The sequence below is a fragment of the Symphalangus syndactylus genome, chromosome X (genome assembly GCF_028878055.3).
Source record: "Symphalangus syndactylus isolate Jambi chromosome X, NHGRI_mSymSyn1-v2.1_pri, whole genome shotgun sequence".
NCBI lineage: Eukaryota > Metazoa > Chordata > Mammalia > Primates > Hylobatidae > Symphalangus > Symphalangus syndactylus.
This window is the reverse complement of record NC_072447.2, coordinates 146,397,020-146,413,639: the sequence shown is the minus strand read 5'-3', so window position 1 is coordinate 146,413,639 and position 16,620 is coordinate 146,397,020. Positions and strand designations below refer to the sequence as shown.

The following is a 16,620-nucleotide window of genomic DNA, read 5'->3' as shown; positions in this document are numbered from 1 at the left end:
AAAAAGTTAAATGCAGCAAGAGAGAAGGGACAGATCACCTACTAAGGGAATCTCATGAGGCTAACAAGAGACCTGTCAGCAGAAACCCTACAAGCCAGAAGAGATTGGGTGCCTATATTTGAAATTCTTAAAAAAAAACCTTTTCTTTCCTTTCTTTTTTTTTTCTTTTTTTTTTTTTTCCTGAGACAGAGTCTCGCTCTGTCACCCAGGCTGGAGTGCAGTGGCTGGATCTTGGCTCACTGCAAGCTCCGCCTCCCAGGTTCTCGCCACTCTCCTGCCTCAGCCTCCTGAGTAGCTGGGACTACAGGTGCCCGCCAACACACCAGGCTAACTTTTTGCATTTTTAGTAGAGATGGGGTTTCACTGTGTTAGCCAGGATGGTCTTGATCTCCTGACCTCATGATCCACCCGCCTTGGCCTCCCAAAGTGCTGGGATTACAGGTGTGAGCCACCGTGCCTGGCCAAGAGAACAATTTTCAATGAAGACTTTCATGTTCAGCCAAACTAAGCTACATAAGCAAATAACAAATAAAATCCTGGTGGGGCACATTGGCTAACGCATGTAATCCTGGCACTTTGGGAGGCCAAGGCAGGTGGATCACCTGAGGTCAGGAGTTCCAGACCAGCCTGACCAACATGGAGAAACCCCACCTCTACTAAAAATACAAAATTAGCCGGGCATGGTGGCACATGCCTGTAATCCCAGCTACTTGGGAGGCTGAGGCAGGAGAATCACTTGAACCTGGGAGGCAGAGGTTTCAGTGAGCTGAGACCATACCACTGCACTCCAGCCTGGGCAACAAGAGTGAAATTCCATCTCAAAAAAAAAAAAAAAAAAGAAAGAAGATTCTTTTCATACATACAAGCAAATGCTAAGGGAGTTCATTACTACCAGACCTGCCTTACAATGCTTTACAAGAGATCCTGAAGGGAGTGCTAAATACCAAAAGGAAAAACTGTTACTGGTTACTACAAAAACACAATCAAGTACACAGACCTGTTATGCTATACAGCAGCCACACAAACATGTCTGCATAATAATCAGCTAATAGCATGATAACAGGATCAAATTCACATCAATACTCACCTTCAGTGTAAATGAGCTAAATGTTCCAATTAAAAGGCACAAAGTGGCAAGTTGGATAAAGAACCAAAACCTGACAGTATGCTGTCTTCAAGACACCCATCTCACATGCAGTGACACCCATAGACTCAAACTAAAGAGATGGAAAAAAATCTATGAAGCAAACAAACAAACAAACAAAAACAGGAAAAAAAGCAGAAGCTGCTATCAGTTTTAATGTTTTAGTGAGGGATTTTTTTTGTTTGTATCAGTTTTAATTTTTATTAGTGAAGGTATAGGAAACTGGGTATACTTTTGTTATCCTCATGGGAGCATTAAAAGATTGAAAAAGAGAGTCAATCATTCTTAAGGTAAATTTGACATCATATTTCAACAAACCTGAAATGTACAAGGTAGTTGAGATAACTTCTATCGGTAGGCATTTACCCCAAAGAAATGATCAGAGATGAGCATAAACATTGTTGAAATATTGTTTAAACATTGGTCCAAGAGTTATTCACAAGTGAAGAAATTTAGAAACATCTGAAATGGCACAAAGAATGATTGAGGTGAATATACAAATAGAGTTTGACCAAAAAGTAAATGTGATACAGTTGTTAAAAGGTTTTTTATGGAGAATCATTTAAAGACATTGGGAGATATTCATAAGATTAAGCAGAAAAAAAAAGCAAAATGTGAACCAGAATATACAGTATTATCATAGATTTGCTTTAAAGAAAGTGTGTGTGTGTGTGTGTGTGTTACACATCAGAATATTAACAGTGGGGATGCAACTCTTACTATTTTTACATTTCACGTCATAGTAAAAAATAGTGAATAAGTTTACAATAATGAATATTTATTACATATATAATTGGGAAAAATAAAGAGGAAAATAGATGTCTTTTAGAAATCCAGAATTCATTAATTGAATGGTGGGACTGGGTACATCTGGATATGAGGAGATCTCTTATTTGATAATGGTAAGGGTGTCTGGTGTACCGCAGCAAGAAAGAGAAACTGACAGATCTGGGTGTGAGAAGCAAGGAAAAAGTCAAAGATAAATTTCATACAAACAATAATATTAGCATTAACAGATAGTTAAGGAAATGAGAAGTTAGAGCAAATATGGGAAAAGATGATGGTGTGCAAGATTTCATGTTCTACTAGTAACTGGTAATCTAACGTCTTGGTAACCAGCCATCGGACAGTGCAAAGACAGTCAGGCATAACAAAATCATGACTTGAGAAATATTCATCAGGATGTTATAAACAATATGGAAGTAGAAGAGGTTTCAGGGGCAGAAATTTAAGGATAAAAATGGAGATACAAGAACTACGCCTAAAAAATATGCTTCATTTAAGAGGTTTGTTAAGAGGAACCTATTAAAATAGTAGTTAGTGATAGGTGGAAAACCAAAACAGACTTTAAACTACCAAAGATCCCAAAAAACAGTAAAGGGCTCAGTTCAACATGAAGACCTAACTACCTTAATTATATACTCACCCAAGACAGGAGCACCCAGGTTCATAAAGCAAGTTCTTAGAGACCTACAAAAAGACTTAGAACCACACAGTAATAGTGGAAGACTTTAACACCCCAGTGACATTGATAGATAGATAGATCATTGAGGCAATTAGATAGATCATTGAGGCAGAAAATTAACAAAGATATTCAGGACCTTAACTCAACACTTGACCAAATGGACCTAATAGACATCTACAGAACTTTCCACTCCCAAACAACAGGATATACATTGTTCTCATCACCAAATGGCATGGACTCTAAAATCGACCACACAATTGGGCGTGAAACAGTCCTCAGCAAATTCAAAAAACAGAAATTACTATCCATACTCTTGGACCACAGTGCAATAAAAATAGAAATCAATGCTAAGGAAATTGCTCAAAAGCATACAACTTAATGGAAATTAAACAACCTGCTCCTGAATGACTTTGGGGTAAATAATAAAATTAAGGCAGAAATCAATAAATTCTTTGAAATTAATGAGAAAAAATATACAACATACCATAGTCTCTAGGACATAGCCAAAGCAGTGTCAAGAGGGAATTTTATAGCACTAAATGCCCACATCAAAAAGTTAGGAGGATCTCAAATTAACAACCTAACATCCCAACTAGAGGAACTAGAGCAACAAGAGCTAACTGCAAGCTAGTAAAAGACAAAAAAAAAAAAAAAATTGGAGCTGAACTGAAGGAAATTGAGACACAAAAATCATACAATAGATTTAATTTTAATAACAAAAAGTGACCAGTTATGTAATCTGTCAGGACTTCATTAAATGACAAGAAATGCAGATTCAATAAGTGTGGTTGAAAGCAATGACCAGAGAAAAAATTAAAAATTATTGTATGTTTATATCTCAACAAGTCCAGATACCACAAAATACTGATTGTGATGCACCTTTATCATCTCATGAATTCCCTTAATTCAGCTCTTTTCCTTCAGATTTGAATATAAAGCTATTAGACCAACATCTAAATAAAGCTAACAATTTATATCTTTTGAGAGACTAACTTTTTCTCCCTCAATTATATAGGCAAATCTGATTTTTATTGCTTTTTACTTTTATTTAGCTTTGAAGATATTGCATTTTTTATTTTACAAATTAAAAGTTTGTGGCAATCCTGCATTGAGAAAGTCTACCAGCACCATTTTTCCAACAGCATGTGCTCGCTTTGTGTTGCTGTGTCACATTTTGGTAATTCTTGCAATATTTTAAACTTTTTTCATTGGTGTTATAACAGTTAGGGTGATATGTGATCAATGATCCTTAACTTTACCATTGTAATTGTTTCAGGGTACCACAAACCATGGCTATATAAGATGGCAAACTTAATAGATACATTTTCTGAGTGTTCTCACTGCTCCACTTCATCTCTTTCCCTCTCCTCTGACCTCCCCATTCCCTGAGACATAACAATATTGAAATTAGGCCAGCTAATAACTCCACAATGGCCTCTAAGTGTTCAAGTAAAAACAGGAGTGACATGAGTCCCACTTTAAATCAAAAGCTAGAAATGATTTAGTTTAGTGGGCAAGGCTTGCCAAAAGCTTAGATAGGCTGAAAGTTAGGCCTCTTGTGCCAAACGATTATCCAAGTTGTGAATGCAAAGGAAAAGTTCTTGAAGGACACTAAAAGCACTATTCCAGTTTCATTGATATGGAGAAAGTTTTAGTGGTCTGTACAGACAATCAAACCAGCCACATGACTCCCTTAAGCCAAAGCCTAATGCAGAGCAAAGCCCTTACTCTCTTCAAGTCTATGAAGGCTGAGATAGGTGAGAAAACTGCAGAGGAAAAGTCTGAAGCCAGCATGAGGTGTAAGAAAAGAAGCTGTCTCCATAACGAAAAAGCAGCAAGTTCTGATAAAAGTTGGGCAGTAAGTTATCCTAAAAATCTCGCTAAGATAACCGATGGAGGTGACTACACAAAACAAAATATTCCCAATAGAAACAAAACAGCCTTCTATTGAAGAAAATGCCATCTGGGACTTTAATAGTTAAAGAGGAGAAGTCAATACCTGCCATCACCACATCAAAGGACAGGATGACTCTCTTGATAGGAGTTAATACAGCTTCTGACTTTAAACTGAAGCCGAGGCTTATTTATCATTCCAAAAATCTTAGGGCACTTAAGAATTATGCTAAATCCATTCTGCCTATGCTCTATACATGGAACAAACATAATGCATTTGCACACCTAATAGACTACAGTGTAATGCAAACATAATTTTTTTTTTTTTTTGAGACAGAGTTTCACTCTTGTTGCCCAGGCTGGAGTGCAGTGGTGTGATCTTGGCTCACCTCAACCTCCACCTCCTGGGTTCAAGTGATTCTCCTGCCTCAGCCTCTCAATTGGCTGGGATTACAGGCATGAGCCACCACGCCCAGCTAATTTTGTATTTTTAGTAGGGACGGGGTTTCTCCATGTTGGTCAGGCTGGTCTCAAACTCCCGACCTCAGGTAATCCACCGGCTTTGGTCTCCCAAAGTGCTGTGGTTACAGGTGTGAGCCACCGTGCCCGGCCCTGCAAACACAATTTTTATATGCACCAGGAAAACGAAATTTTTGTGTTACTCACTTTATTTTGATATTTATTGTGGTGGTCTGGGACTGAACCTGCAATATCTCCAAGTTATGCCTGTATTAAGGTTATGAGACCTGTGCAACAGCATGTATGATTTTCTATTTCACTCTCATGTTATTAGCTACATGTTTCCTCTCATGGTATTAGCTATACAGACAGTATAAAATAAATATAAAAATTCAAATAACTGTACAATAGAACTTGAAGTTCACTAAGAATTGCAACACTACTCAAGTTGAGTGGATGTTTGACTGGAAGCACTACTAGGAAAGGACTCAAAATATATAATACAGTACTGATTTTCTGGATGTTTTACATCCATTCAAAATTTGATGGATGATAGACAGTTTAGGGGTTTAACAGTAAAGTGTGTTGAAGTGTGAATTAGGCAAAATCTGAGCTATGACATGTGAATACCATGTTGTTAATAATAACCTATCCGTTGTTGATATGAGGGGGAGAGAGAAAGGGGCTCACCTGCTCTGTTTTACCAGCAATCTATACCCAAATAGCTGAGGCCTGAAAATCCACTTGAAAGCCTTTATTCTTACAGGTCAGTATGGGGATCACTTTCATTATGCAATCCTCACTATTCAAAGAGTTGCCATAGAATTACCAGTCATTTAAATCTTAAAGCTTTTACACTTTAAGTTTTAAAAAAATTGGCCAATGGACTCCATTATGAGTCTCATTAAAAGTATACACATTATTTTCAAAAGAATGAACATAGATACAATTTTGATTACAGTTGCTCTTCATGGACCAGCTCCCAGACTATTCAAAGAAGCCAGGTAGGATAGATTGTATTTTACAAAAATGACAGCACCAATAATGATCTCATCCTGCACATTCCTCTTACAACATGAGGTTCACACTCTGCCGTTGAGAGGTGGGGGCTACGTTGACTCTTTTTAATTCTGGGAACACCTTTGTAATGACCAAGGAAAAGAACAAATTTAAACCCCTACTTCACAGTATAAACAAAATTAACTTGAAACGGATAGAAGGGACCTATATGTAACAGCCAAAACTATAAAACACTTTGAAGAAAATATTAGTGTAAATATTCATGATGCTGATTAGGCAATGACTTCTTAGATAGGACAACTAAAGTACAAGCAACCAAAGAACAGATACATAAGTGAAACTTCATCAAAATAAAAAGGTTTTGTACATTAAAAGATACCATCAAGAAAGAAAAGAAAACCCACAGGATATGAAAAATAATTCTAATCATATACCTTATAAGAGACTAGTATCTAGAATATATTCTAAAATTTTACAACTCAATAATCAAAAGACAAATAACCCCATTTTTTAAACAGGCAAATGATTTGAATAGACATGTCTCTAAAATGATATAAAAATGGTCCATAAGCACACAAAAAATGCTTAACATCATTTGCCGTCAGTGAAATGCAAATCGATACCACAAACTTCCTATCCACTAGGATGGCTATAACACAAATACAGATCTTAAGTATTGGTGGGGATGTCAGAAAATTGAAACATTGTGCATTGTTAGTTGAAATTTAAAATGTCACAACTACTTTGGGAAACAGTGTATAAGAAAAAGAACAGCAAAATAAGCTCAAAGAATGTGGACATAAAAATATAATAATAATAAAGTTAACAGCAGAAATAAGTAAAATATAAAAATTAAATTAAGGATCACTCTGGGCATGGTGCCTCATGCCTGTAATCCCAGCACTTTGGGAGGCCGAGGTGAGATCACTTGAGGTCAGGAATTTGAGACCAGCCTGGGCAACACAGTGAAACCACTTCTGTACAAAACATTTAAAACTTGGCCAGTTGTTGTGGCACACCCCTGTAATCTCAGCTAACCGGGAGGCTGAGGTAGGAGGATCCATTGTCAGTTTCATGCAACACAATATAAAAATCATAAGCAAAGTATTACCAAAGTGAATAAAGCAATATATACAAAGGAAAATACAAACTGTAACTAAATTGACTTTATCACATAAATGCACAGTTGTTCTATCATTAGAGGCTCAAATAATGTAAATCAAAATATTAACAGATAAACAGATTTAAAAAACATGATTTCAATCGCCTTTTAACATTTGGTAGAATTCAACATCAATTTGTTATTTTTAAAAACAGTAACTATTTTAAGAAATTGAGAGTATAAGAAAAATCCTCATAGTCTGACAAACGGATGTGCAAACAACCAAAGTAAATATACACTTATCCGTGAAAGGTTGAACTGCTTCCCCTTTGAGAACAGGATTAAGACAAAGATGCCTGGTGTTATCAGCTATACTCAACATTATATTGGATGTTCTAGCCAGTTCGGAAAGCAATCAAAAGGAAATGAGGAATGAAGAGTGTAGGAAAAAAATGTGTAACATTTTTGTGTTTAGAGAATCCTAACAAATCTACAGATAAATTATTAGGATTAATGAGAGTGTAGCAAATTTGTGGGAAAAAATCAATATTCAAATATTAATTGCACCCTTTCCTTCCCTTGCCCTTCTTCCTTTTCCCGCTCCTACTCTCCTTTCCTTTTTTTTCTTTATGCACACAGTAGAATACTACACAATCTATAGCCACATATAAACATTAATGAATCATTTCACAAACCAAATGGAGGGCGAATAAAGCAAGACACATTATACACTGTTCTATTTAAATAAAGTGCAAAATCTGTTTAAACTAAAGTATATATTTAGGAGTGCAAACCTAGAAGGTTAGACCGCAAAGAAAATCCAAAAAGTATAGATACATGTTTATTTTTAGTACTTACGCATTTTTAAAAATGTGCTACATAGTACTATAAAATAACTAAAGATCTCCAAAAAATGGATATATGAGACAGAGTAGCATTGATAAAGAGGCAATTTCACCTTTGGCTCTGTATATTTCTGTGTTGTTTAAACATATTACACAAAGAATACACATTTTCTATGTATCATATATGTAATTTACTTTGGAATATCAATATAGATTTTAAAAATTATAAGAATACCCAAAAACTGTTTATATAGATTTTAAGGAGAAAAAAGTTTCAGAATGAGAGAAGACACAATGATTAGAGGCAAAACAAAAAATAAAAAGCTAAAACATTTGAGGGTCCCCATTAGTTTGATGAAGCTGAAGAAAAGGGCACGTGTGTGGGGACAGAGCAGAGCTCTCTGTAATCTGATCTCTGAAGGGCTAGGACTGTACCACTTAAATGTGGTTTGAGGTCACACACACTGAACCACATGGCAGTACTCTTTTTACTTTGACCCTGGTGCCCAGACTATGATCTAAACCTCATCGTAGTTTGTAATAAATTTCATAATTATTAGCAATTCTAACAACAGAGAGTCAAAGAATTGATGAGGCCAGGAGAAAAGGTTTGCCCTTTAATCAGAAGCTATACATTCAAATCACCTTCAAGGCAATTTTCTGGGGCAAACCACTGTCCATGCATTTATATGTGGTTAATGAGTAGTGAAAAGCCCTTTGGAATGTTTAGAGGCCCTTTTCATTTGCACACAATTAGGGTAAAAATGAAATGTGCAGATTAACATTGAATGACATTCTTCTGTTATCTTTTTCTATCACATCATGCATGAAAACCAAAGGTCTCTTTGTCGTAAAAGGGACTAAATTGCTTAATCCATGAATTTATAAACTTGCATTTTTCCCCTCAGAGAATGTGTCATGGTTTCTGAGTTCTCGAAAACTCCCAGAAAGTGATAATGCAATCAATTGCATATAAAACCTCAGAAGACTAGTTGAGAAATTTAAGTTCAGAGGAGGAAGTATGAAAGGTAAATGGTAAATGTTTAATTTGGCAATTGAACCTTCAAAGATATATGTTTCCCAGGGATGAGGGCTACTGTTACCAAAACAGCATGGTACCGGTACAAAAACAGGCACATAGACTAATGGAACAGAATAGAGAGCCCAGAAATAAGGCGACACATCTACAGCCATCTGATCTCTGACAAAGCTGACAAAAACAAGCAATGATGAAGAGACTACCTGTGTAATAAATGGTGCTGGGATAACTGGCTAGCCATATGCAGAAGACTGAAGCTGGACCCCTTCCTTACACCATACACAAAAATCAACTCAAAATGGATTAAAGACTTAAATGTAAAACCCGAAATCATAAAAACCCTGGAAGCCAACCTAGGCAATACCATCTTGGTCCTAGGTATGGGCAAATATTTCATGACAAAGACACCAAAAGCAGTCACAACAAAAGCAAAAATTGACAAATAGAATCTAATAAAACTTAAGAGATTCTGCACAGCAAAAGAAACTATAAACAGAGTAAACTCACAATCTACAGAATGAGAGAAAATATTTTCAAACTATGCATCTGACAAAGGTCTAATATTCAGCGTCTACAAGAAATTTAAACAAGTTTATAAGAGAAAAACAAACAACCCCATTAAAAAGTGAGTAAAGGACATGAACAGACGCTTTTATAAAGAAGACATACATGCAGCCAACAAGTCTATGAAAAAAGCTCAATATCACTGATCGTTAGAGAAATGCAAATCAAAACCACAATGAGATACCATTTCACACCAGTCAGAACGGCTACTATTAAAAAGTTAAAAAATAACAGATGCTGGCAAGGTCTCATAGAAAAGGGAACCCTTATATACTATTGGTGGGATTGTAAGTTAGTTCAAACATTGTGGAAGTCAGTAGGGTGATTCCTTGAAGAGCTAAAAGCAGAACTACCGCTTGACCCAGCAATCCCATTACTAGTTATACACCCAGATAAATATAAATCATTCTATGTAAAGACACATGCATGTGAATGTTCATTGCAGCACTGTTCACAATAGCAAAGACATGGGATCAACCTAAATGCCCATCAATGACAGACGGGACAAAGAAAACGTGGTACATATGTATCATGGAATATTATGCAGCCATAAAAATGAACAAGATCATGTCTTTTGTGGGAACACGGATGGAACTGGAGGCTATCATTCTAAGAGAATTAATGTAGGAACAGAAAACCAGATACTGCATGTTCTCAATTATAAGTGGGGGAGCTAAATGATTAGAACTAAGGAACATAGAGAAGGAAACAACAGACACTGGTGTCTACTTGAGGGAGGAGTGTGGGAGGAGGGAAAGGAGCAGCAAAGATAGCTATTGGGTACTGAGCTTACTACCTGGGTGATGTAATAATATGTACAACAAACCCCTGTGACGTGTTTATCTGTGTAACAAACGTTCACATTTACCCACAAACCTAAAATTAAAATTAAAAAAAACAAGAAAGAGTTTTAAAATACTTTTCTTGTGGCTCACGCCTGTAATCCCAGCACTTTGGGAAGCCGAGGCGGGCAGATCATGAGGTCAGGAGATCGAGACCATCCTGGCTAACACGGTGAAACCCCATCTCTACTAAAAATACAAAAACAAAATTAGTAGGGCGTGGTGGCAGGCACCTACCGTAGTCCCAGCTACTTGGGAGGCTGAGGCAGGAGAATGGCGTGAACCAGGCAGGCGGAGCTTGCAGTGAGCCGAGATCACGCCACTGCGCTCCAGCCTGGGCGACAGAGCAAGACTCCGCCTCAAAAAAAAAAAAAAAACAAAACCTTTTTTTATCATTTTATTTTTTTTTGAGACAAGACTCCGCCTCAAAAAAAAGTTTTTTTAAAATTATTTTATGTATTTATTTATGTATTTATTTATTTATTTATTTATTTTTTGAGACAGGGTCTCGCTCTGTCGCCCAGGCTGGAGGGCAGCGGCACGATCTCGGCTCACTGCAAGCTCCGCCTCCCGTGTTCACGCCATTCTCCTGCCTCAGCCTCCCGAGTAGCTGGGACTACAGGTGCCCACCACCACGCCTGGCTAATTTTTTTTGTATTTTTGGTAGAGACGGGTTTTCACCATGTTAGCCAGGATGGTCTCAATCTCCTGACCTCGTGATCCGCCCGTCTCGGCCTCCCAAAACTTTTCTTAAACGTGGTTTTGTATGTGATTCTAGGCAACTGGACATTGAGCAGTCTGTAACTGTTTGCTCTGCATCTATCCTGTTAACTGCTTCCAGCTCACCCACACCTAGGCCATGAGTTTCGTATAAAAAGCTTCATAACTCATGGAGTTCCCATAAGCCCAAGCCCGGAGCCTCATTTTTTTTTTTCCTTCTGCAGTCTTTAAACCATTGCATGTAGTCTCAGCCTACCTTTGTACTGACTCTGGAGTTGGCTGCAAACCTTAAGGATGCTGCCTTTGCTGCAAGAGTTATCTCAGTTACCCATGTCCCCAAAGAAGGATGCAGCGCCCTAACCTACACTCTTTCCAGGCTTACGCAGGGAAAGCACTGCCAGACAGATCTAGAATCACACTAGTCCCCACCCCAAGCCCTAAAGGCCCAAGGAGACAGAAATCGAACAATGCCTACGATTACTTTAAACTTTTGAACCACTATCTTCTAAAGTGGAGGCCTTCAAACTACAGCCCAATGTTAAAATCCAGCCCTTTTCCTGTTTTCATATGGCCCTTGAGATAAGATTAGTTTCTCCCTATTTAAAGAGTTGTAAAAGAAAGAGGAGGAGGAGGACAGAAAGGAGGAAGAAGAGAAGGCAAAGGTGGAGGAGGAGGTGAAGCAAAGAAGAAAATGAGGCATATGCAGTGAAGACCGTATGTGGCCTACCAAATCCTAAAATGTTTACTATCGGTCTCTTTACAAAAAAAAAAAAAAATGTTTCTTGATCCCTATTCTAAACCACAAACTTTGTCTTTTCAAGCCCTTGCATAAAATGCTCCCATGGCTTTCCATTACTATCAGGATAAGGTCTACATTCCTCAACATAGTTTATGCTCGATCATCTGACCCTAACTATCACTTAGTCCCTGTTAACTTGGCCCCAACATCCACTCCCTATTCACAAAGCCTGAATTACTTGCTCTTTTGTGAACATAACATAAACTTTCATTCCACTGTGCCGTGTTTTAACATTCTCTCCTCTCCCTGGAATAAACTTTTCCTCTGGCCCTCTTGGAAAACTCTTCCTTAAAGGCTCAGCTAAATTGCCACTTCTCTAAAGCATTCTCTGAGTGCCTCAAGCTGAATTAAGATCTCCTCTGCACATCCACAGAATTTAGTTATGCCTTCTCTTAGTTTACTTAATATATTACTCTCTGAGCCACCATTCTCAGTCGGGGACTGAAAGGTTTATCATTTCCATCTAGCTGTTTATATCCTGCGGACAGCCTAAAAGCAGTCCTAGGTTTGAATTTACTTCTGCTTCTATTTACTGTTTACTTAATTTGGGAAAACAAAAAAGATATACCAACAGTCCCAAATTAGATGAATTGTCAGACAGTTGAAAAGAATACAGTGCAGGCATAGAAAATGGTCTGAGAAAGAATCAAAACCTTACCTGCAAAGTGAAGACACCTTAAAGATATTCTTGGGAAAGAATAAGTTTTCATTTTATAGATACATGAGGCACTCCATTCCAAGAAAATTGATGCTATGCTACGAAGTCTCCTACCTGCAGTACCGACAAGATTAAAAGGATAAAAGGGAAAACGGGAAAAGATGAAATAAATGGCTAGATACTAGGGAAATATGAAGAAATCCACATGAATGTCTACGGTGCTCTAAATAACGTGATCATTCATTTGTAAAGATGAACTCAAAAATAAAATTAGTTATACTATACATATGCTATTTAATTTTATGAAAATGGTCAATAAGATGAAGTTTTGTTTTGTTTGGTTTTTGTTTTGTTTTGTTTTTGTATTTTTGTATTTTTTTTTTTTTTTTTGGAAATGGAGTCTAGCTCTTGTTGCCCAGGCTGGAGTGCAGTGGCAGGATCTCGGTTCACTGCAACATCCGCCTCCAGGGTTTAAGCGATTCTCCTGCCTCAGCCTCCTGAGTAGCTGGGATTACAGGCAAGTGCCACCACGCCCAGCTAATTTTTGTATTTTTAGTAAGTCGGAGTTTCACCATGTTGGCCAGGCTGGTCTCTTATCTCCTGACCTCAGGTGATCCACCCACCTCGACCACCCAAAGTGCTGGGATTACAGGCATGAGCCACTGTACCCAGCCAAGATGAAGTATTAATATGGAAAAAGGTTCATGGAAAAGAAGCAGGTTAAAAATATATATAGACTATGACTTTTTATGTCACTTATTTGAAGTAAAAAACACCCTTTATGTGTATATGTGTGTGTGTAAGTGTCTACAAAAATTTACAAGGTATGCCTGATTAGCAAAAATGTTTCCTTCGTAAATCAGGGAGGAGAGTTTGGGGCTGATAATCCAAGAGAGTCAAAGGGCACTTTAACTGTTACCTTTACTTGTGAATTGTTTGACTACTTAAAAATAATGAGCATTTTTTTGTCAATTTAAATTAAAACCAATAAAATGTACATTCACATGACATCCAGATCCTACAAGACATAACATTTCAACAGGGTCCAAAAGAATAGGTGATATATTCTCATTCATTTAGTTTTTAAATTGTCTTTCTTGGGTTTTAAATACACATAATAAAAGAAAATCATAGATGCTGAAATAGGTATTCCAAAGCTCAAAGACGAGCTGAGAAAATCAGAATTAAAACCATACAGGTTAAAAATTATTTTCTTTAAGAATGTTGAATGTTGGCGCCTACTCTCTCCTGGCTTGTAGGTTTTCTGCTGAGTGGTCTGCTGTTAGCCTGTGCGGCAAACCAGCATGGCACACATTTACCTATGTAACAAACCTGCACGTTTTGCACGTCTCCCGGAATCTAAAATAAAATTACAATTAAAGAAACACACGAACTAAAGCAGTTTCTATTAAAGGTGAATGAAACAAGCAGTAGATGAAAGGTGAGTTACCATGGAAGCAACAGACATGAACGTGTAGGAAAAAAAAATAAAGGAGAAGATTTTCTGCTCAGTCACGTCAAAGTCAGGCGTCTAGTCTGTTTCCATGTCAGATCCTGTAAGAGATGATGATATTGGGCGCTGAAGGTGGAGAGGGATTCATAATGAAGGTCCAGAGATTGCCCTAGTCTTGCTCAGCCAATAAAGTGCAGAGGATTTTTTTGTGAGTGCAAAATTTAAAATAAGGCTCAACGTATTCGTTTCATCTGCAGCAGAGAAGGCAGACCAAGTGGTGAGATTTTTGCTGAACTTGAGAGTATGAGGTCAAATTGGCCCTGAAAAAAGACAAAGAAACTATAGGACACAGATATGTTTCAGTATTCAAGTCAAGCAATGTTGAAATGGATTGGGTGCTGAAGCATAGTGGTCCAGATAGTTCTGACATGGCCAATGATGGCTTTGTACTCCCCTTTGAATGTAGCAAGGAAGAAATTGTTCATTTCTTCTCATGGTTGGAAATCGTGCCAAATGGCATAACACTGATGGTGGATTTCCAGGGAAGGAGTACAGGGGAGGCCTTTGTGCAGTATGCTTCACAGGAAATAGCTGAAAATTCTCTAGAGAAACACAAGGAAAGAATAAGGCACATGTATATCAAGATATTTAAGAGCAGTAGAGCTGAAGTTAGAACTCATAAAAGCTTATGGCCATGCAGCAGCCAGGTCCCTATGACAGACCTGGGGCTGGCAAAGGGCATAACAGCATTAGCAGAGGAGATGGCTTTGAGAGGATGCAGTGTGGTGCTTATGGTGGAAGCTATGGAGGCTATAATGATTATAATGGTTATAATGATGGCTATGAATGTGGATCAGATAGATTTGGAAGAAACTTCAATTATAGTTTTTTAGGAATGTCTGATCATAGATATGAGGATGGTGGCTCCACCTTCCAGAGCACAATGGGACACTGTGTACACATGTGTGGATTACCTTACAGAGCTACTGAGAATGATATTTATAATTTTTTCACTGCTCAGTCGTGGAGAGTACACATTGTAATTGGTCCTGATGGCAGAGTAACTGGTAAAGCAAATGTCGAGTTTGTAACTCAGAAGATGCTGTGGCAGCTATGTCAAAAGACAAAGCAAATATGCGTCACAGATATGTAGAACTCTTCTTGGATTCTACAATAGCACCAAGTGGTGGTGGTTATGGTAGCCAGATGATGGGAGTTACGGGCTTGTCAAACCAGTTCAGTTACAGTGGCCCAGCCAGCCAACAGCTGAGTGATGGTTATGGAGGCAGCTATGGTGGCTAGGGCAGCATAAGTGGATACAATCAAGTTTTGCAGGCAAACTTCAGTAATTTTCAATCAAACATTACATAAGTAGCCAAGAAGCAATGAACAGCAACTACTACAGTAGAGGAAGCCATGCATCTATTGGCATGAACAGCACGGGAGGGATGTCTAACATGTCTGATATGAGTGGTGGATGAAGAATGTAATTGATCCTGATCACGGACTCTTGGCCAACTTTTTTCAAGAAAAAAACTTCAGTTTAACAGTTTTTGAAGTACAAGCTTGTGGTTTATGCTTACTCTCTCAGTGGAAATCAGGATTGTTCTGCAGACTTAATTAAGGCTCTGTTTTTGAACACAGTACTCCTCTAGGATGTAACAGTGAAGTTGAGTAAACTATAACTGTTAAAAAAGTTTTCATTTTTCTCAAGTTAGTTATATCGTACAATGTACTGAAGCAGGAAATGTATTTAGGTTAAAGCAGTTGAATTAAGTTAGTTGTTGCCCTTATACCACGTTACACTGAACACAGTTTGGATGCATGTTGAAATACATGCTTTTTTTTTTTTTTTTTTTGTAAAACTCAATATAAGAGCTGTGTCTGGAATTAAAGTAAAAATTTTTGGCACTTTTTAATTCTAGTTTCATTTAATAACCTGTAGGGCATGTATGTTTAAGCTTTATTTAAGTTAATGGGAAAAAAATTAGAGATCCAATACCAATACTTTAGGATTTTGGTCTTGGTGTTTATATGAAATTCTTAGGCCTTGATTTTAATCTTTCATTGTACTGTGATTTTCTTCTAGGTATATTATACCGTATAATATTCCATATTCCACCATATTCCACCACCATATTCCAACCATATACTTGTCAAATAAATCTTTCTTTTTTTAAATTTTTTTTTTTTTGAGATGGAGTCTTGCTTTGTCGCCCAGCCTGAAGTGCAGTGACACAATCTCAGCTCAAGGCAGCCTCTGCCCACTGGGTTCCAGTGATTCTCCTGCCTCAGCCTCCTGGGTAGCTGGGATTATGGGAGCATGCCACCATGTCCGGCTAATTTTTGTATTTTTAGTAGCGATGGGGTTTCCCCATGTTGGCCAGGCTGGTCTCGAACTCCTGATCTCAGGTGATCTGCCTGCCTCAGCCTCCTAAAGTGCTGGGATTACAGGCGTGAGCCACTGCACCCAGCCAATCTTCCTTTTAAAAACTGAAAGAAGAAGGAAGAAGGAAGAAGAAGAAGAAGAAGAAGAAGAAGAAGAAGAAGAAGAAGAAGAAGAAGAAGAAGAACAACAACAACAACAACAACAACAACAACAGCAACAACAACAACA

General features: G+C 37.7%; 1 pseudogene; it reads left to right on the top strand.

The window, feature by feature from the left end:
• Positions 1-14,116: 14,116 nt before the first annotated feature.
• LOC129475691 (heterogeneous nuclear ribonucleoprotein H-like) lies at positions 14,117-16,190 on the top strand (annotated as a pseudogene).
• Positions 16,191-16,620: the final 430 nt, after the last annotated feature.